At 48.2% G+C, this 23,688-nt stretch overlaps 1 long non-coding RNA gene across 1 annotated transcript in view; it reads right to left on the reverse strand.

Annotated features, from left to right (window-relative positions):
- Nucleotides 1-23,688, reverse strand: part of LOC134911075 (uncharacterized) — a 113,773-nt gene that overhangs the window by 82,215 nt on the left and 7,870 nt on the right. The window contains exon 3 of the long non-coding RNA XR_010176305.1: nt 20,621-20,696. This is a non-coding gene — a long non-coding RNA (uncharacterized LOC134911075). The remainder of the gene's footprint in view (nt 1-20,620; nt 20,697-23,688) is intronic.

Here is a 23,688-nt window from a genome sequence, read left to right on the forward strand (position 1 = left end):
GGACACTGTCAGCTCAGCAGCACCGCAGACTGCTACAGTAAGCTACTATAGTAGTATGTATAAAGAAGAAAGAAAAAAAAAACAACCACGGGTAGGTGGTATACAATTATGGATGGACTGCCGAGTGCCGACACAGAGGTAGCTACAGCCGTGGACTAACGTACTGTATCTGCTGCTAATATAGACTGGATGATAATGAGATGAAATCAATATATATGTATATATAATATCACTAGTACTGCAGCCGGACAGGTATATATATTATATATTTATTATGTAATGACTGATGACGGACCTGCTGGACACTGTCAGCTCAGCAGCACCGCAGACTGCTACAGTAAGCTACTATAGTAGTATGTATAAAGAAGAAAGAAAAAAAAAACAACCACGGGTAGGTGGTATACAATTATGGATGGACTGCCGAGTGCCGACACAGAGGTAGCTACAGCCGTGGACTAACGTACTGTGTCTGCTGCTAATATAGACTGGATGATAATGAGATGAAATCAATATATATGTATATATAATATCACTAGTACTGCAGCCGGACAGGTATATATATTATATATTTATTATGTAATGACTGATGACGGACCTGCTGGACACTGTCAGCTCAGCAGCACCGCAGACTGCTACAGTAAGCTACTATAGTAGTATGTATAAAGAAGAAAGAAAAAAAAAACAACCACGGGTAGGTGGTATACAATTATGGATGGACTGCCGAGTGCTGACACAGAGGTAGCTACAGCCGTGGACTAACGTACTGTGTCTGCTGCTAATATAGACTGGATGATAATGAGATGAAATCAATATATATGTATATATAATATCACTAGTACTGCAGCCGGACAGGTATATATATTATATATTTATTATGTAATGACTGATGACGGACCTGCTGGACACTGTCAGCTCAGCAGCACCGCAGACTGCTACAGTAAGCTACTATAGTAGTATGTATAAAGAAGAAAGAAAAAAACAACAACCATGGGTAGGTGGTATACAATTATGGATGGACTGCCGAGTGCCGACACAGAGGTAGCTACAGCTGTGGACTAACGTACTGTGTCTGCTGCTAATATAGACTGGATGATAATGAGATGAAATCAATATATATGTATATATAATATCACTAGTACTGCAGCCGGACAGGTATATATTATATATTTATTATGTAATGACTGATGACGGACCTGCTGGACACTGTCAGCTCAGCAGCACCGCAGACTGCTACAGTAAGCTACTATAGTAGTATGTATAAAGAAGAAAGAAAAGAAAAGAAAAACACGGGTAGGTGGTATACAATATTATATATATATTATATACAATATATATATATATATATATATATATATATATATATATATATTAAACTCATAAACTGGTGGTGATTATTAAACTGGTGGTCAGGTCACTGGTCACACTATCAGCAACTTGCAAGTAGTACTCCTGAGTCCTAAGCAGACAATCACAATATATATTATACTGGTGGTCAGTGTGGTCACAAACAATGGCAGTGTGGCTGGCACTCTGGCAGCAAAAGTGTGCACTGTACGTTATATGTACTCCTGAGTCCTGAGTCCTGCTCTCAGACTCTAACTGCTCCCCACTGTCAGTGTCTCCCCCACAAGTCAGATAATACAGTCACACTATCTCTCTCTATCACTTCAGCAAGTACTAGTAGTAGTAGTACTCCTCCTAATGCTCCCCAAAATTACTACTGTGTCTCTCTCTGTCTCACTCTCTTCTCGAATCTCTATAAACGGAGAGGACGCCAGCCACGTCCTCTCCCTATGAATCTCAATGCACGTGTGAAAAATGGCGGCGACGCGCGGCTCCTTATATAGAATCCGAGTCTCGCGATAGAATCCGAGCCTCGCGAGAATCCGACAGCGTGATGATGACGTTCGGGCGCGCTCGAGTTAACCGAGCAAGGCGGGAAGATCCGAGTCGCTCGGACCCGTGTAAAAAAAACTGAAGTTCGGGCGGGTTCGGATTCCGAGGAACCGAAGCCGCTCATCTCTACCAAAAATACTGAAGATTGTAAGGGCTGAGTAAGTTCAGACCTGCTCAGAAACTGCACAAAATGTTTTTGCAGAGCGAAAATACACTCCCCCGTGGGCGGTGACTATGCATTTGCACGGCTGCTAAAAGTAGCTAGCGAGCGAATAACTCGGAATGAGGGCCACTGTGCACAGAATACTCAGTCTTAAGGCCCGTTCACACTGGTCGATGTATCGGCCGTTCTCTTGAACGGCCGATACATCGCGGGACCGTCGGCCAGTGTGTACGGGCGATACGTCTGTGAACTCCGTCGTTCACAGACGTATTGCGTCGGCCGCGCAGCACAGCCGACAGCCAATATATCTAACGATATATTGGCGAGTCGCTGTGTGTGTACGGGGCGGTCGTCCGACCGCCCGTACACATGCTGCGGCAGCCGGCGGTGATTGACAGCTGAACTGGGCGGGCGCGAGCGCCCGCCCAGTTCATGACGTCAGTCCCCCGACGGATCGGGCTGTGTGTATGCACAGCACACTGCCCGATCCGTACATAGATATATCTGCAGATCAATTGATCTGCAGATATATCTAATAGTGTGTACCCACCTTAAGTCCTGGTCACACAGGTACATAACTGAAAAATAAGCAAACAAACATAAAAAGTCCTGGCACTCCTTGCGCTCAATAGTTAATCCTCTGCAGTGGCTTGTAGCCACTCATGCCATGCTCTCCTGGCATGGCTAATGTCCACAGTCACTGGTGTTACAAACTGTTTCCTACTCACTGGCCTCTTAGAGGCCTCAGTGCACAGAACTCTGGGTGAATGGTAGTTTTGAACTCTTCCTGTTCTCAGTGATGAGTTCCTGCTGGATCTGGGTAATACACAAAATCTGGAGTTCCAAATCTCTACTGCAGCTGCAGAATGTGCAGGTCTTGTTTTCATCTTCCTGGGAGGGTGCTGATTCCAGCAGAATGTGAACAAATCAGGTGAGAAACCACCCCTCTCACCACAATATGAGATGGGCCATGTAGTGTGAACATAGGGGGTAATTCCAAGTTGATCGCAGCAGGAATTTATTTAGCAGTTGGGCAAAACCATGTGCAGTGCAGGAGGGGGGGGGGGGCAGATATAACATTTGCAGAGAGAATTAGAATTAGGTGGGTTATCTTGTTTCTGTGCAGGGTAAATACTGACTGTTTTATTTTTACACTGCTATTTAGATTGCAGATTGAACTCACCACACCCAAATCTATCTCTCTCTGCACATGTTATATCTGCCTCCCCTGCAGTGCACATGGTTTTGCCCAACTGCTAACAAGGGCCCTCATTCCGAGTTGTTCGCTCGCTAGCTGCTTTTAGCAGCATTGCACACGCTAAGCCGTCGCCTACTGGGAGTGAATCTTAGCTTTGCAGAATTGCGAACGAAAGATTAGCAGAATTGCGAATAGAAATTTCTTTGCAGTTTCTGAGTAGCTAGAGACTTACTCTGCCACTGCGATCAGTTCAGTCAGTTTCGTTCCTGGTTTGACGTCACAAACACACCCAGCATTCACCCAGACACTCCCCCGTTTCTTCAGACACTCCCGCGTTTTTCCTAGAAACGGCAGCGTTTTTTCGCACACACCCATAAAACGGCCAGTTTCCGCCCAGAAACACCCACTTCCTGTTAATCACACTCCGATCACCAGAACGATGGAAAATCTTCGTTAGGCCGTGAGTAAAATAACAAACTTTTGTGCACATTTACTTGCGCAGACGCACTGCGAACATTGCGCATGCGCAGTTTGCGACTAATCGCTCCTATGCGAAGAAAAATAACGAGCGAACAACTCGGAATGAGGGCCAAAGTTCCTGCTGCGATCAACTCAGAATTACCCCCATAGTCCTCTACTTTCTGTAGAATCTGTTCATCATTTGGAATATGGATTTGAATTTAGCATTTACAGTATTGTAGTTTTTGCAAATTGGATTTCTAACGCAATAAACCATAAGTTTAATTCAAAGTTCACTAATATTAGACATTTAACAGTAAAAAAATATATTCAAGAAGATACCATTTTCAAACCAATTAAAAGTGCAGAGGCAAATCATATTTTTTAGAAAAGTACATTTTTAAGGCTTTTATTGCAGGAGTCAGATTCTGGGACCAAGAAGAGGGTTAAGGGGGTAGTGGCTGTGGCATAACTCCCAGAGGTAATGTAAGTATTTGCCTCTCATTTCCAGCTGTCATAGGGACAGAGAGGTCTCATCTCCCTCCTAGCCTTCCCCTTCTCCATGCAGCCATCTAGTACCAAGTGCTGAGGACTGGGATGGAGCTGCCCTGATGACTTCCTTGGATCTCAACCAGTGAGCCAAGGCATCTGAAATAAAAGACTGCTCAACTTACCGCAGACTCCTTGGATCATTGGCAGAGAGATCTGGGTAGTAATCAGACAGCTCCGCCTCCACCCCAGTTCTCAGAATCTGCAGAAAGTGAAGCCCAGCAGCATCAGCTAGCAGCATGGTCAGCAGCCTTAAGGGGCACCTTTTGCATGGGAGTCAGACCCCAGTGGGAGAAGGGGAGACTTCTGATAGGTGGAGGATCAGAACAGTGGAGTATGAGGAACATGAGGAGGAAGCACGGATGGCACTCAATATCCAGCTGTTGGGATCCCGGTGCTCAGCATACCTGGGATAATGACAACTATCTTCCCACATGGGGTGTCCACGGGTGTGGGATGGTGGAATGGCAGCAGAGTGAGGGATGTGGGATGGTGGAAGTGCAGCAGAGTGAAGGGTGTGGGATGGTGGAAGGGCAGCAGAGTGAAATGTGAGATGGTGGAAGGGCAGCAGAGTGAGGGATGTGGGATGGTGGAAGGGCAGCACAGTGAAATATGTGGGATGATGGAAGGGCATCACAGTAAGGGATGTGGGATGGTGGAAGGGCAGCACAATGAGGGTTGTTAGATAGTGGAAGGGCAGTACAGTGAGGGATGTTAGATAGTGGAAGGGCAGGACAGTGAGGGATGTGGGATGGTGAAAGGGAAGCACAGTGAAGGATGTGGGATGATGGAAGCGCAGCACAGTGAGGGATGTTGGATGGTGGAAGGGCAGCACAGTTAGGGATGTTATATAGTGGAAGGGCAGCACACTGAGGGATGTGGGATGATGGAAGGGCAGCACAGTGAGGGATGTGGGATGGTGGAAGGGCAGCACAGTGAGGGGCGTGGGATGGTGGAAGGACAGCACAGTGAGGGATGTTGGATGGTGGAAGGGCAGTACAGTGAGGGATGTGGGATGATGGAAGGGCAGCACAGTGAGGGATGTGGGATGGTGGAAGGGCAGCACAGTGAGGGATGTGGGATGATGGAAGAGCAGCACAGCACAATGAGGGATGTGGGATGATGGAAGGGCATCACAGTAAGGAATGTGGGATGGGGGAAGGGCAGCACAATGAGGGTTGTGAGATAGTGGAAGGGCAGCACAGTGAGGGATGTGGGATGGTGGAAGGGCAGCACAGTGAAGGATGTGGGATGATGGAAGGGCAGCACAGTGAGGGATGTGGGATGGTGGAAGGGCAGCACAGTGAGGGATGTGGGATGGTGGAAGGGCAGCACAGTTAGGGATGTAATATGGTGGAAGGGCAGCACAGTGAGGTATGTGGGATGGTGGAAGGGCAGCACAGTGAGGGGCGTGGGATGGTGGAAGGACAGCACAGTGAGGGATGTTGGATGGTGGAAGGGCAGCACAGTGAGGGATGTGGGATGGTGGAAGGGCAGCACAGTGAGGGGCGTGGGATGGTGGAAGGACAGCACAGTGAGGGATGTTGGATGTGGAAGGGCAGCACAGTGAGGGATGTGGGATGATGGAAGGGCAGCACAGTGAGGGATGTGGGATGATCGAAGAGCAGCACAATGAGGGATGTGGGATGGTGGAAGGACAGCAGTGAGGAATGTTGGATGGTGGAATGCAGCACAGTGAGGGATGTGGGATGGTGGAAGGGCAGCACAGTGAGGGGCGTGGGATGGTGGAAGGACAGCACAGTGAGGGATGTTGGATGTGGAAGGGCAGCACAGTGAGGGGCGTGGGATGGTGGAAGGACAGCACAGTGAGGGATGTTGGATGGTGGAAGGGCAGTACAGTGAGGGATGTGGGATGATGGAAGGGCAGCACAGTGAGGGATGTGGGATGGTGGAAGGGCAGCACAGTGAGGGATGTGGGATGATGGAAGAGCAGCACAGCACAATGAGGGATGTGGGATGATGGAAGGGCATCACAGTAAGGAATGTGGGATGGGGGAAGGGCAGCACAATGAGGGTTGTGAGATAGTGGAAGGGCAGCACAGTGAGGGATGTGGGATGGTGGAAGGGCAGCACAGTGAAGGATGTGGGATGATGGAAGGGCAGCACAGTGAGGGATGTGGGATGGTGGAAGGGCAGCACAGTGAGGGATGTGGGATGGTGGAAGGGCAGCACAGTTAGGGATGTAATATGGTGGAAGGGCAGCACAGTGAGGTATGTGGGATGGTGGAAGGGCAGCACAGTGAGGGGCGTGGGATGGTGGAAGGACAGCACAGTGAGGGATGTTGGATGGTGGAAGGGCAGCACAGTGAGGGATGTGGGATGGTGGAAGGGCAGCACAGTGAGGGGCGTGGGATGGTGGAAGGACAGCACAGTGAGGGATGTTGGATGTGGAAGGGCAGCACAGTGAGGGATGTGGGATGATGGAAGGGCAGCACAGTGAGGGATGTGGGATGATCGAAGAGCAGCACAATGAGGGATGTGGGATGGTGGAAGGACAGCAGTGAGGAATGTTGGATGGTGGAATGCAGCACAGTGAGGGATGTGGGATGGTGGAAGGGCAGCACAGTGAGGGGCGTGGGATGGTGGAAGGACAGCACAGTGAGGGATGTTGGATGTGGAAGGGCAGCAGAGTGAGGGATGTGGGATGGTGGAAGGGCAGCACAGTGAAATATGTGGGATGATGGAAGGGCATCACAGTAAGGGATGTGGGATGGTGGAAGGGCAGCACAATGAGGGTTGTTAGATAGTGGAAGGGCAGTACAGTGAGGGATGTTAGATAGTGGAAGGGCAGGACAGTGAGGGATGTGGGATGGTGAAAGGGAAGCACAGTGAAGGATGTGGGATGATGGAAGCGCAGCACAGTGAGGGATGTTGGATGGTGGAAGGGCAGCACAGTTAGGGATGTTATATGGTGGAAGGGCAGCACACTGAGGGATGTGGGATGATGGAAGGGCAGCACAGTGAGGGATGTGGGATGGTGGAAGGGCAGCACAGTGAGGGGCGTGGGATGGTGGGAGGACAGCACAGTGAGGGATGTTGGATGGTGGAAGGGCAGTACAGTGAGGGATGTGGGATGATGGAAGGGCAGCACAGTGAGGGATGTGGGATGGTGGAAGGGCAGCACAGTGAGGGATGTGGGATGATGGAAGAGCAGCACAGCACAATGAGGGATGTGGGATGATGGAAGGGCATCACAGTAAGGAATGTGGGATGGTGGAAGGGCAGCACAATGAGGGTTGTGAGATAGTGGAAGGGCAGCACAGTGAGGGATGTGGGATGGTGGAAGGGCAGCACAGTGAAGGATGTGGGATGATGGAAGGGCAGCACAATGAGGGATGTGGGATGCTGGAAGGGCAGCACAGTGAAGGATGTGGGATGATGGAAGGGCAGCACAGTGAGGGATGTGGGATGGTGGAAGGGCAGCACAGTGAGGGATGTGGGATGGTGGAAGGGCAGCACAGTTAGGGATGTAATATGGTGGAAGGGCAGCACAGTGAGGTATGTGGGATGGTGGAAGGGCAGCACAGTGAGGGGCGTGGGATGGTGGAAGGACAGCACAGTGAGGGATGTTGGATGGTGGAAGGGCAGCACAGTGAGGGATGTGGGATGGTGGAAGGGCAGCACAGTGAGGGGCGTGGGATGGTGGAAGGACAGCACAGTGAGGGATGTTGGATGTGGAAGGGCAGCACAGTGAGGGATGTGGGATGATGGAAGGGCAGCACAGTGAGGGATGTGGGATGATCGAAGAGCAGCACAATGAGGGATGTGGGATGGTGGAAGGACAGCAGTGAGGAATGTTGGATGGTGGAATGCAGCACAGTGAGGGATGTGGGATGGTGGAAGGGCAGCACAGTGAGGGGCGTGGGATGGTGGAAGGACAGCACAGTGAGGGATGTTGGATGTGGAAGGGCAGCAGAGTGAGGGATGTGGGATGGTGGAAGGGCAGCACAGTGAAATATGTGGGATGATGGAAGGGCATCACAGTAAGGGATGTGGGATGGTGGAAGGGCAGCACAATGAGGGTTGTTAGATAGTGGAAGGGCAGTACAGTGAGGGATGTTAGATAGTGGAAGGGCAGGACAGTGAGGGATGTGGGATGGTGAAAGGGAAGCACAGTGAAGGATGTGGGATGATGGAAGCGCAGCACAGTGAGGGATGTTGGATGGTGGAAGGGCAGCACAGTTAGGGATGTTATATGGTGGAAGGGCAGCACACTGAGGGATGTGGGATGATGAAAGGGCAGCACAGTGAGGGATGTGGGATGGTGGAAGGGCAGCACAGTGAGGGGCGTGGGATGGTGGAAGGACAGCACAGTGAGGGATGTTGGATGGTGGAAGGGCAGTACAGTGAGGGATGTGGGATGATGGAAGGGCAGCACAGTGAGGGATGTGGGATGGTGGAAGGGCAGCACAGTGAGGGATGTGGGATGATGGAAGAGCAGCACAGCACAATGAGCGATGTGGGATGGTGGATGGGCATCACAGTAAGGAATGGGGGATGGGGGAAGGGCAGCACAATGAGGGTTGTGAGATAGTGGAAGGGCAGCACAGTGAGGGATGTGGGATGGTGGAAGGGCAGCACAGTGAAGGATGTGGGATGATGGAAGGGCAGCACAGTGAGGGATGTGGGATGGTGGAAGGGCAGCACAGTGAAGGATGTGGGATGATGGAAGGGCAGCACAGTGAGGGATGTGGGATGGTGGAAGGGCAGCACAGTGAGGGATGTCGGATGGTGGAAGGGCAGCACAGTTAGGGATGTAATATGGTGGAAGGGCAGCACAGTGAGGTATGTGGGATGGTGGAAGGGCAGCACAGTGAGGGGCGTGGGATGGTGGAAGGACAGCACAGTGAGGGATGTTGGATGGTGGAAGGGCAGAACAGTGAGGGATGTGGGATGGTGGAAGGGCAGCACAGTGAGGGGCGTGGGATGGTGGTGGAAGGACAGCACAGTGAGGGATGTTGGATGTGGAAGGGCAGCACAGTGAGGGATGTGGGATGATGGAAGGGCAGCACAGTGAGGGATGTGGGATGATCGAAGAGCAGCACAATGAGGGATGTGGGATGGTGGAAGGACAGCAGTGAGGAATGTTGGATGGTGGAATGCAGCACAGTGAGGAATGTTGGATGGTGGAATGCAGCACAGTGAGGAATATTGGATGGTGGAATGCAGCACAGTGAGGAATGTTGGATGGTGGAAGGGCATCACAGTGAGTGATTATGGGATTGGAGAGCACAATGGGGATAGTAGAGCACAATGTGGGATGTGAAGGAAGGGAAGAACAATTATGAATATACATGGATGTGGGGGGAACATCAACATCATCATCATCATCATCATCATCATCATCATCATAAAAATAATAATAATAATACTATATACACTTTCCCTGCCTTCACGACATTGCAATTAAATTGCTTACTTCTGTTCTCCCCCATCTGTGTTACTGTGCATGTCCTTACTAACCTTGGCACATGTTCAAGCTGGAGAAACTGGAAGGGGGGTCCTACCATCTGTTTTGCCCCTAGTATGAATTTACACCCTTGAAATTACTGCCACTGATAACTTCTGCCACTGTACTTTCACCTCCATTTCTGCAATCTTACTCCTCTGTCTATCATACAGCCATTACTTCTATTTCCATATTTATACTCTTATTTACATCATCCACAATACAGTGTGTCCAGCCTCTCGCTGATGCCAGCCAACACACCTTGTCTGCTCTATCCTGTATTCTGTCTCCTGCTCCCACCTCTATCCTTCTCTCCTAATCTCCTACATCTCCTACTCTCTCGCCTCCAGTTTCCCATCCACCCCATTGCTTCCCTTTCACTCCTCCCCTGTCACACCACTGTCATTCATCTCTGCCCTGTCTTGGGCCTACTCCTCCACTCAGAGCCCTGCTTCCTCCTTCCTCTCCCTGCCACCTCACCTCATATCCCTCTGTACCACACTTTACTCCCTCCTTGCTCAACTCCTGCTAGTTCCCTCCTAGCTTAAGATCCAGCACCATCACTCCATCCCCTGTATTAACATAGTAACATAGTAACATAGTAATTGAGGTTGAATAGAGGCAAATTGACCATCGTGTTCAAACTGTTTTAAGTTGTGATGATTCTACATACCCGCTGAATAATGTTTTATGACTAGTTAGCTACTATAACTCATGTTACCCCCGGATTAACCACGTTGATATTTTAAGTATTATAACTGGATAGCCTTTTCATTCAGAAATGTATCCATTCCTTTTTTAAATCCAATTACAGAGTCCACCATTACCACCTTCCCTGGCATGGAATTCCACATCCTGATTGCCCTAACAGTGAAGAACCCTTTCCTCCGTTGCGTTCAAAACTTTCTCTCCTCCAGTCGCAGCGAGTGCCCACGTGTCCTAAACTGTGTTCTTTTAATAAATAATTCCTCTGATAACTCTTTGTGATGTCCCTTTACATATTTGAAGATATTAATAATATCTCCTCTTAGGTGCCTCTTTTCTAGTGTATACATATTCAGCCTAGTAAGTCTTTCCTTATAGTCCAGTCCTTCTAGGCCTTTAATCAATTTAGTAGCTCGCCTTTGAACACTTTCGAGTTCACTGATGTCTTATTTATACAATGGTGCCCAAAACTGAACACAATATTCCAGGTGCGGACATACCAATGCCTTATACAGCGGCATGATTACATCTGAGTCCCTTGTCTCAATTCCCCTTTTTATGGATGCTAGCACCTTACTTGCCTTCTTTACTGCGTTTTGACATTGTGTATGGTTATTAAGCCTTTTATCAATGAATACCCCCAAATCTTTTTCCAACTCTGTTTCCCCTATGCGTTCCCCATTTAATATGTAGGATGCAAGTTTGTTTTAATCCCAAAATGAATAACCTTGCATTTGTCTGTATTGAACCTCATTTTCCATTTAGACGCCCAGAGTTCAAGTTTAGATAGATCATTCTGCAAGGACTCCACATCCAGTTCTGAATTAATTACCTTACACAGTTTAGTATCATCTGCAAAGATTGACACTGTGCTTTCCAGGCCTATTTCTAGGTCATTAGTAAATATGTTAAACAGTAATGGTCCGAGTACGGACCTTTGTGGTATTCCGCTGACTACTGGGGACCAGGTTGAGGACTTCCCGTTGACCACTACTCGCTGTACCCTGCTATCCAACCAGCTGCTTATCCATGTGCAAATAGTTTTTCCTAGGCCAAGATCCTTTAATTTGATCATCAGTCTCTTGTGAGGATCTGTAGCGAAGGCTTTTTCAAAATCTAGGAAGACCACATCCACTGCTTTTCCTTGATCAAGATTATTGCTCACTTCCTCGTAGGAGCTAATTAAGTTAGTCTGACATGACCTGTCCCTCACAAACCCATGCTGGTTCTTGCTAATAATCCTAGCGGACTGTAGATACTCCTGTATGCGGTCCCTTAGAATTCCTTCCAATATTTTCCCCACTATAGATGTCAAACTAACTGGTCTGTAGTTTCCCGGAAGATTTTTGGATCCCTTTTTAAATAATGGCACTACCTCAGCTATACGCCAATCCTTCGGTACCATGCCTGATCTAATTGAACTATTGTAAATCAAGTATATGGGTCGTTCTAGTTGTGAACTAAGCTCGATAAGAACCCTCGGGTGAAGTCCATCAGGACCAGGTGATTTATTAATCTTAATTTTGCTTAGTCTCTCCGGGACTACTTCTTCGCTTAAACAAGTATCTAACCATGAATCATTACTGTCACAATTGTTATGCTCTACTCCCACCATCAGTTCTTCACTGGTGAATACTGATAAAAAGAATCTGTTCAGTATTTCCGTTTTTATTTCGTCATCATTTATCAATTCTCCTAATTCATCTTTTAATGGACCTATATTCTCCTTTTTTAACCTTTTACTGATTATGTATTTCAAAAACTTTTTAGGATTGGTTTTACTCTCTATAGCGATTTGCTTTTCATTTTCCATTTTAGCTACTCTTATTGCTTTTTTGCTTTTCTTATTACACTCCTTGTAATACTTGAAGGAATCCTCCTTTCAATTAGATTTAAATGCTTTGAAAGCCCGCTTTTTTTTATCCATTTCTGCCTTAACCTTCTTGTTAAGCCACATTGGTTTGAGTTTAATACTCCTGCTTTTACTGCCCATGGGAATAAACTTATGAATATTGCTATCCAGCAACCCTATTAAAACATCCCACATTTCCGAAATGTTCTTGTTATTAAACAGAACATCCCACTCTATGTCGTTAAGTGCACATCTAAGCATACTGAAATTAGCCTTCCTAAAGTTAAAAGTTTTGGTGGAACCCCTGTAGCTATGTTTCCTGAAACTGATGTTGAATGTGATCATATAGTGATCACTGTTACCCAAAGTCTTCCCAACTTTAGTGTTTGATATACAGTAATGTCCACATTATTAGTAATTACTAGATCCAGGGTAGTTTTACCCCTAGTTGGGTCCTCGACTAATTGAGACAAGTAGTGATCCCTAGAAACATATTAAAGAACCTGCTGCCCCTTGCTTTAGCACATGAATCGTTACTCCAGTTTATATTTAGGTAATTAAAATCCCCAATCACAAGGATGTCCCCCAATCCTGCAGCCGTTTTGATTTGCTGCAATAGTTGTTCTTCCTCATGTATGCTAATATCCGGCTGTTTGTAGCACGTGCCTATTACTAGTTTTTTTGCCTCAATTCCCCCACTTGAGATTTCAACCAATAGTGACTCCACATTATCGCCAGTCTCCTCATAGATAACCTCCTTTAGGTAAGGTTTAAGTGATGGTTTAACATAGACATACACCTCATCCTCTTTTGTTAGCCCTGTACCTCCTGAAAAGAGAATACCCCTCCAAGTTAGCAACCCAGTCGTGAGAGTCGTCGCACCATGTTTCCGTAATACCTATAATGTCATACTCAGCCTTTGATGCTAACAATTCCAATTCCCCCATTTTACCTGCTAGACTTCTTGCATTTGCAAGCATACATTTTAGTTTATCAGTTCCTTTATTTGTTTGTTTTCCTAAATATTTCCCATCCTGGTTAACTAGTGCATCCGTAGAGTTACTGATACAGACTGTCCTTCTCGCTCCCTCTCCAACCCCACTGTACTTAGTATTGCCCACCTTACTTTTCTCTTTGGTAAACCCAATGTTCCTGTCTAAATTCACCGCCCTGACATAAGTATTTTCCCTTAAGTCCTGTACAACATTTTCTATAGGCTGTAATGATGACACATAATTGTTATTATTTAATGCTTTAGCAATACCTTTCTTAACACCCTTATTAGAACCCATGTAAATACCCTTACCGGCTGCACTTTCCCTCCCCCCTTCTCCACCCCCTTTTATCTCACTACCACCATCCCTACTATACTCGCTGCATGACCCATATTTTCTAGCTAAACCCTCCCCCCAGGCTCCTCCAACCTAATAACCATCCTTCCCCCCAGCACCGCAGCCCCTTCCTCATTCAGGTGCAATCCGTCACGAGAAAAAATATGGCGCCTGACTGAGAGGTCCGCACAGTGTTCCAAGAACACAAACCCCTCTTTCCTACACCAGTCTCTGAGCCACACATTTACCTCCCTAATCTCCATCTGTCTCCCTGGGCTAGCGCGTGGCACTGGTAATATTTTGGAGAAAATTACCTTAGATGTCCTTTTTTTTAGTTTCTTGCCTAAGTCCCTATAATCTTTCTTAAGGACATCCCACCTACCACTAACTCTGTTGTTGGTGCCAACGTGCACCAAGACCGCCGGGTCTTTCCCATCCCCTCCCAACAATCTATCTACACGGTCCGCGATGTGCCGTACCCGAGCACCCGGGAGACAACAGACCGTACGGCGATCACGGTCGCGGTAGCAAATTGCCCTATCTGCCTTCCTAATGATAGAGTCCCCTACCACCAACAACTGCCTGGGTGCCTCTCTAGCTTTCATCCCATCTGAGCCAGAGGGACCACTCCTTCGGTTGCTAGAGGGAGCAGTCTTCTCCAGCTCCGTCATTTCGTTGCTATCATCCACTGAATCTTTGTCCAATCGGGGAAATTTGTTCAGGTTGGATAGATCCGAGATGTCGTGCTTCCCCCTCTTTTTCTTCCTTCTAACAGTGACCCAACTGCCTACCTGATTTTCCTCATCTACCAGTGACCCCTGCTGCAACTCCTCCACCGTTCTATCTAAACTTCGCTCGAGATTGTGAATATCCCTCAGTCGCGTAATAGTCTGCTCTAGATCAGTTACCTGGGCATCCAGGGAAACCATACGCTCACATCTCGCGCATAAGTATTCGCCCTGGGTCGGCTGCTCCAGGTGCGCATACATCTTGCATGACACACCCTGAGTGAGACTCTCAATCACGGCCCCTCCCATTGTTTGAGAACTCAACTCCCTATTACCTTTCGAAAGTACAGTAAAGAGAATAAAAACCAACTATCCAATACAAGTAATACACAATAAGTAAGTAATCAATACTTATCTGAGTGGGACCTCTCCTGTGGCACCGATACTTCACCTAGCAGTTGCAGTTGTTCCAGCTCCCTGCACCTCCTTTTCACTCGGCTTCCAGCTCCTGATTCATCCACAGACCACAGACCTCTCTTGCGCAGGCTGTGGCTGCAGAAGCACACACTCACTCCCAGTACCAAAAGCCCTCACACACTTTCACTCCCATGGCAGAACTCTCTCAATCCGCTCTCCCTGCAGCAGCACTCACTTTTTTTTAAATCCCTAGCAGCTCACCCCCAATCACTCACCCAGCAGCAGCACTCCCCTATCCCTCTACTTCACACACACACTCAATCCACAAGCCGCTGTAGCAGCGGTCCATCAGAGCCCTCTCACTCAAACAATCCCACTCACTCACACAATCCCACACAACCTCACACAGCACTTAATGTAGCGTGCAGCCGCTCACCCAACACTCACAAAACAGCGGCAGCAGCAGCGATCCTTCGCTGCCTGCTCAGCTGTACTCTGCTCCCAGCCGCTCCGCTCCCCAGCCACTCAAACACAGACCAGAGCGGCAGCAGCTATACGCTGCTTGCTCCACTCCGGCAGGCGACTTACGATCCCCCGCTGCCTGCTCTGCACCACTCCACCTGGCACCGCTTCTCCAGCTCCCTGACTCCTCCTCACTTCCACTTCCAGGTCACCTCTGATCCGGCCCGCCCATGACTGGCCGCTCGTAGTCTGCCTTCTAAATTCATCTCACCTCATTTCTACAGCATCCCTGATAATCTTATTCACATCGCTCCCTCAGACTCTCTCTCTCTGTCCTGTGCCCTCTGAAATGCCAGATATGTTTGTAAACTGGTACCAAACCATGAACTTTTCATCTCAATCTCCCTGCATCTCCTAGCCATCACTGAAACCTTAATTATACCATATGACAAATTTTCTCCTATTGCTCTCTTGCTGGAGGACTCACATTCTCACATACACCCCGATCAGTGGGTCATTCGGGTCCTACTGCCCCCTAGCTACCCATACCAACTCATACCCCAAGCACCCTCCTTACATTTCCTACGTTTGAGGTTCATGCTATATGCCTCTTCCAACTTGTTCACCTTCGAGTAGCTGTCCTTTACCATCTCACAGGCATTCGATTCAAAATCCTCTACAACTTTGCTTCTTGGCTTCCCTACTTACTCTCCTCAGACATTCCCTCCACTATCTATGGTTATTTCAACATCCCTATCGACATACTTATTGACACCTTCCTATCTCAGGAATTCTCTACCTTCCCAACTCTCCACCTCTCTACAAAACTTCAAACTGTCTCTCAAGATGTACTTCTTCACCAAACCCTGTCAACTGTCCTCCTAATACCTCTAGCCCATGCTCATTGTCAATCCCTTCTGTGTCACCCTGGTCTATTAGTCCTTCCCCCTTTTGATTGTAAGCTCACAAGAGCAGGGCCTTTTCCCCTCATGTGCCTTTCCTTCTCTTACTTACACTTATACTCAATACTCCCTATGATGGCACCTAACCACTGGCATATTTATAATGGGTACAGTGTGTGCAGAGCACATGGGCCCCCAAGGTCTAGGAGGGCCCACACAGCACACCCTGCACCTGAGTCTAGCACACGTGGTAAGAGGATGTTTGATAAGGCAATATAGTCAATCTAGGATAAGGAATGGGGTGCAGAGGATATACAAGAATAATCTCAGTCGGATGTTGGGCTCTCCAAGTATGAACTCATTGGAGCGATTTAAATAAATGAGGGATACCTAATTTAGGCAATGCAGACTTAGCTGCTGGGGAACGTGATTTATCTAGGTAGGAATGTAAAATGAAATCAAGATTACCATATAAAATCAAATTAGATGGACTAGAGGGCAATAAATAAGTTGACGAAAGAAAGTTTTGTTGTATACATTAGGAGCATATATATTACATCCGGGATAAGTGATATTGTAAAGTTTAAATGTAGTCAGAATATATCTTCCTTCGGGATCACAATGTGTGGAAACTATGTTTAATGGGCTAGATTTAGACACCAATATAACAACCCCCTGGATTTAAAGGTAAAAAGGGGACGAGGCCAATACCCACCAATTAAACATCTGGAGATCGACAGTTTCCACCTCCATAAGGTGAGTTTCCTGCAAATAGGCAATAATTAAATGTTGTCTGTTAAGATATACCAGAACCTTTAGCTGTTTTGCTGGCGAGTTGAATACCCCTATGTTAAGGGATCCAATTTTAATTTCTGTCATATGTGTGGCAGTAATATTTGCTTTTTTAGTAAATATACAGACAGTGATTGGCTTTGGACCATACCTACAATCATAGCGAGAACGGGGATGAAAAAGACTTTAGGGGAAGGACCAACTAGACAGACAAGGGAGCAACAAATAGAGACAATACCAGCATGATCAACAAAACAAATAAACCAATCAGTAACTTCCACCAAATGAAAAAAATGTAAACATAGGTGGACACATGCATGAGAGCACATACAGTTATAGGGATACAATCTTGAACATGAGGAGTTCCCTGCATAGCCCTTTGATTGCAGTGATACAATACCCTTAGACAAGGTCAAGAGGACTAAGTAAGGATAGCCTATCTAATATATATATATATATATATATATATGTGTGTTTAACCCATATATATCAGAGTCAGAGGAAGGGGAGGGGAGCGGGGGAATAACCGATAATAGTAGGAGTATGTCTAAGATTCAAATAACATCACACTTAAAAAGGGGAAAAAGGGGAAAAAGGGGTGGGGAGGAGGAATTGGAAAGTAAATATGAAAATTAAAGCTCAGTAGCTGAGTAGATAATGCATGTATTATACAGAAGGGTATATCTGTAGAGCTCAGTATCAGAAATGTAACATCATACAGAATGCAGAACATATGAATAAACAATCATATAAATACCATATATAAATTTCTATATTAGGATGAGCAGTTGCAGATAATCAACAATAATAATTTTGATGATGAGGGAGGATCAGTGATGTCGTCAGGAGCAGAGGAACGTTCTTCTCTTAGGAATGCCTGGGCATCTCTGGGTGTAGTGAAGTCATAGTGAGTGTCCCCAAGAAAAATATGCAGGTGGGCCCGGGAACATGAGAGCAAACTTTGTCTTTGCAGAAACAAGGGAGGAGCAGACAGGTGAAAATGCTTTACGTACTCTTGTCTATTCAACAGAAAAGTCCTGGAAAAGGCATATTGTCTTCCCTTTCCATACAAGATTCTGGACTTTACGAGACAACTTCCATATAGCCATCTTATGCAAGTAATTTAGGCACTTAAATATGACCACCCTTGGTCTGGAATCATTCGGTCTGGGTGGGGGGCCTACTCTGTGCCCTCTCTCCACAACAAGCTCTTTGCATTCATACTCAATATACAGCAATTTAGGGAGCGAGACAGTGATGAAGGAGACCAGGGCTGGCACTTTAACTGATTCAGGTAATCCTACCACTCTTACATTATTGCGTCACAAACATTTTTCTAAATCGTCCATCTTATTCCACAATTGATGGTTCTCCCTCTGAAGCTGTTTGATATCACTCTGCACATCAGCCATGTTATGGCAAATAGTACCAATCCTATTTTCAGTGTCAGTAACTCTGACTGTCAGTTGTTGTTGTGAAATCTCTGAGACAGCTTGGGACAATAGCGATGTCATTGTGCTTTTAATGGCTTCTACTACCTCTTGATATGTGACCGGAGCATCAGGTGACTGATGCACCTGAGGCAGACCAGAGTCTTCCTGTGCTGCTGCAGCCTTTTTGGATGCAGGCAGGTCATGAGTGGTATATGTGTCCGGCGCCATGTTGGTCTCAGCGTGGTGCTTCTCTTGCTGGGGCTGCTGTGTTTTAGCAGAGAGCTGTGATGTTAGGTACTTGTCCATTTCGATCACTAGACCAATAGAGAGGCATCTAGATAGGTGTAGAGGCTTGTGAAAGCTGTGAAAAGGCTCTGGGAGAGCAATAGGGTCCCCTAGGGCCCTTGAACCTATCCTATGGTTTTCTGTATACAGTATACCTTGTACTTGTCTTATATTGTCTCAAACTGTAAGTGCTTTATTCTTGTTTTGTTCATTTATTTATGTACTCTGTAATGGGTGCTGCGGATCCCATGTGGTGCCATATAAATGACAGACAATAATAATAATAATAATAATAATAGTCATTTACAATATAGGGCAAAATTTAATTTGCAACAAAGGAATGATGAAATGCGCCTATTCAGTTGTCTTTAAAAACAGATTCACAGTATTTTTAAAGCAAATTTCAATTCACCACTTCTGAGCAGGTGATAAATTTGGGGAAAATCCCTAATTTTTAACCTCTGGGACAACCCCTGCATGACTAATTAGGTTCTTAGAACTTTTGAATTATTTTTAATTGGACAATAATGTCATGTCATTTTGGGGGTGAAAAAGTACAAAATGATGGAAATTGTGGTGCAATGTATGGGACAGGTATATTGCGGTGCATTATGAGTGACACAAGTGATTTTAGATTTGCATGTGGGAGTAATCGATCTGGTTCCACTTTATTTTTTAAGTCCTCATAAAATGACCCAAAAATATAGTTATACCCATTTTATGCACCCTATATTTACGTTTAGCACTTATTTTGCTGGAAAAAAAAATGCTTTCAATAAAAAAATTTTTTTTAATTTTTTAAAAATGCATATAACAGTCATTTGACCCAATTTAATACCAGAAATACTTCTATAATAACCAGCAATAGACTACTAGCTATTTTGGGGGGTACAGGTAAATTTACCCATTTTTCACTTTTCACTGCCAGTAACATTTTTGTGGTAATCCCATTTTCACAAATTTGCAATTGAATAGGCGAATCGCGAGAGCGCACATACCGCAAACAGCCAGAACATAAACCTCCTGACAGCATTGCAGCCTATGGGCCGATTCCAAGTAGACACAAAATAGTGATAGTTTACTGTGATTGCTGCAGGTTACTGGAATCAGGGCCATAGGCTTGTATGTATTCAGGAGGTTTATGTTCTGCACAAAGATTATTGTAGATGAATTATATTTATGTGGATTCTGTGCACAGAAATTCATGTGGGAATATAGATAATGCCGGAGAGAATTCAGTCACAGCATTACTGACAGACCAGCATCAGTGTTCAGCTGCCAGGAAATTGCTCCTCATCTCCTTAGTGTGTGTGAGCCGTTGTACCTCAGATTACAGGTGGGAGCGGCAGCCGTCCTTCGGGACTCTCTGCATCTACCTGAGAGGTTTCTATTTACAGATCTCATTCTAAACTGTATGAATCCATCTGGAGTCTTATTTCCCAGGACAATGACTGTTGTGCTCCTCCAGCCCTGACACACAGTAACACTGACTCTGGCATCACTGTATGGGAGATTATCAGTATATGTGTATAGGAGTATATAGTATGACAGCAGTGCTGTATTATCAGTGCCTCTCTATTTACACCATATTAATGTCTTATTCCCGGACACATTACCAGGAATTATACATTTTTCATTGAAATTAATTTAAAATGTTGACATAATGCACAGTACAACTTCTGTCATTCCTTGAAAGCATGAAGTTCTCATTACAGTACATATGTAGCCATGTTCCTCTTTGCAGCAATGTTGCTTGCATCATAGCGGCTTGTCTGACCAGGCTGGACTATCCAATAAATCCTATGGAAGTGCACATACATATACACACACACGCATGCTAGTCACAGACACAGCTATGACGCAATGCTTTTGCATTGTGCAGAGACGAGTGTGGCTACAACTGTACATGTTGTTTACACCTGGGCTTATAAATGAATATTTACTATGAGTATTTAGTATGGTGCTGTCGTGCACTTACCTTACTACACTCGCTCTCACACTCAGGCTGCTGAGGAATTGCACAGATGGTCCTAGAATGCTGGTCAGATGGATCTCTGGAAAGAAAAAGATGTTAGGGACAATGGTAAGATGGTGACAATATGAAAGGGGGACCATTAACTCAGTAGCCAAATTGGTCAGTCAACATCCTTGGTCCAAACCCCTCAGACACACAACTGTCACCTATGTGTGATTTCACGCTGAGGTGACAGCTGTCAGTTGCATTATCTGAATATGAATGGCGTGAGGAGTTTGTATCTTCTCTGAAAGTGTCTTACAGTATATGAAATTGTCAGGCGGTTACTGATGTAGGAGCAGGGCCGGATAATGACTTTGGGGGGTGTGGGGTACTTGAGACAGGGGGGCCCTTTCTCATTGCTGTGCCTGCTGCGGATTCAGGGGTGTGTCCTAATTGCAGGCAGCATGGTCATGACCCCTTATGCAATTACAGGATCAATATTTTTGGGGAGATTTTGGCACCTCATCTGGGGGTAAATCCAGAGGGGGGAGCAATCAGTGTGATTGCTCCCCCTACATACCCGCACAGGCAGAAGAATCTGCTGCTGCTAAGTGGCAGCAGCCTCCCTGCAACACCACAGACCAGCCAGCACACAGCAGCCTCCTTGCACCACCACAGACCAGCCAGCACACAGCAGCCTTCCTGCACCACCACAGACCAGCCAGCACACAGCAGCCTCCCTGCACCACCACAGACCAGCCAGCACACAGCAGCCTCCCTGCACCACCACAGACCAGCCAGCACACAGCAGCCTCCCTGCACCACCACAGACCAGCCAGCACACAGCAGCCTCCCTGCACCACCACAGACCAGCCAGCACACAGCAGCCTCCCTGCACCACCACAGACCAGCCAGCACACAGCAGCCTCCCTGCACCACCACAGACCAGCCAGCACACAGCAGCCTCCCTGCAGCACCACAGACCACCCACCACACAGCAGCCTCCCTGCAACACCACAGACCAGCCAGCACACAGCAGCCTCCCTGCACCACCACAGACCAGCCAGCACACAGCAGCCTCCCTGTAGCACCACAGACCAGCCAGCACACAGCAGCCTCCCTGCAGCACCACAGACCACCCACCACACAGCAGCCTCCCTGCAACACCACAGACCAGCCAGCACACAGCAGCCTCCCTGCACCACCACAGACCAGCCAGCACACAGCAGCCTTCCTGCACCACCACAGACCAGCCAGCACACAGCAGCCTCCCTGCAACACCACAGACCAGCCAGCACACAGCAGCCTCCCTGCACCACCACAGACCAGCCAGCACACAGCAGCCTCCCTGCAACACCACAGAACAGCCAGCACACAGCAGCCTCCCTGCACCACCACAGAGCAGCCAGCACACAGCAGCCTCCCTGCAACACCACAGACCAGCCAGCACACAGCAGCCTCCCTGCACCACCACAGACCAGCCAGCACACAGCAGCCTCCCTGCACCACCACAGACCACCCACCACACAGCAGCCTCCCTGCAACACCACAGACCAGCCAGCACACAGCAGCCTCCCTGTAGCACCACAGACCAGCCAGCACACAGCAGCCTCCCTGTAGCACCACAGACCAGCCAGCACACAGCAGCCTCCCTGCAGCACCACAGACCACCCACCACACAGCAGCCTCCCTGCAACACCACAGACCAGCCAGCACACAGCAGCCTCCCTGCAGCACCACAGACCACCCACCACACAGCAGCCTCCCTGCAACACCACAGACCAGCCAGCACACAGCAGCCTCCCTGCAACACCACAGACCAGCCAGCACACAGCAGCCTCCCTGTAGCACCACAGAGCAGCCAGCACACAGCAGCCTCCCTGCAACACCACAGACCAGCCAGCACACAGCAGCCTCCCTGCACCACCACAGACCAGCCAGCACACAGCAGCCTCCCTGTAGCACCACAGACCAGCCAGCACACAGCAGCCTCCCTGCACCACCACAGACCAGCCAGCACACAGCAGCCTCCCTGCAGCACCACAGACCAGCCAGCACACAGCAGCCTCCCTGCACCACCACAGACCAGCCAGCACACAGCAGCCTCCCTGCACCACCACAGACCAGCCAGCACACAGCAGCCTCCCTGCAGCACCACAGACCACCCACCACACAGCAGCCTCCCTGCAACGAGACAGACCAGCCAGCACACAGCAGCCTCCCTGTAGCACCACAGACCAGCCAGCACACAGCAGCCTCCCTGCAGCACCACAGACCACCCACCACACAGCAGCCTCCCTGCAACACCACAGACCAGCCAGCACACAGCAGCCTCCCTGCAGCACCACAGACCACCCACCACACAGCAGCCTCCCTGCAACACCACAGACCAGCCAGCACACAGCAGCCTCCCTGCAACACCACAGACCAGCCAGCACACAGCAGCCTCCCTGTAGCACCACAGACCAGCCAGCACACAGCAGCCTCCCTGCAACACCACAGACCAGCCAGCACACAGCAGCCTCCCTGCACCACCACAGACCAGCCAGCACACAGCAGCCTTCCTGCACCACCACAGACCAGCCAGCAAACAGCAGCCTCCCTGCACCACCACAGACCAGCCAGCACACAGCAGCCTCCCTGCAACACCACAGACCAGCCAGCACACAGCAGCCTCCCTGCACCACCACAGGCCAGCCAGCACACAGCAGCCTCCCTGCACCACCACAGACCAGCCAGCACACAGCAGCCTCCCTGCACCACCACAGACCAGCCAGCACACAGCAGCCTCCCTGCACCACCACAGACCAGCCAGCACACAGCAGCCTCCCTGCACCACCACAGACCAGCCAGCACACAGCAGCCTCCCTGCACCACCACAGACCAGCCAGCACACAGCAGCCTCCCTGTAGCACCACAGACCAGCCAGCACACAGCAGCCTTCCTGCACCACCACAGACCAGCCAGCACACAGCAGCCTCCCTGCACCACCACAGACCAGCCAGCACACAGCAGCCTCCCTGCACCACCACAGAGCAGCCAGCACACAGCAGCCTCCCTGTAGCACCACAGACCAGCCAGCACACAGC

Source organism: Pseudophryne corroboree, chromosome 4 (genome assembly GCF_028390025.1).
Source record: "Pseudophryne corroboree isolate aPseCor3 chromosome 4, aPseCor3.hap2, whole genome shotgun sequence".
Classification (NCBI taxonomy): Eukaryota; Metazoa; Chordata; class Amphibia; order Anura; family Myobatrachidae; genus Pseudophryne; species Pseudophryne corroboree.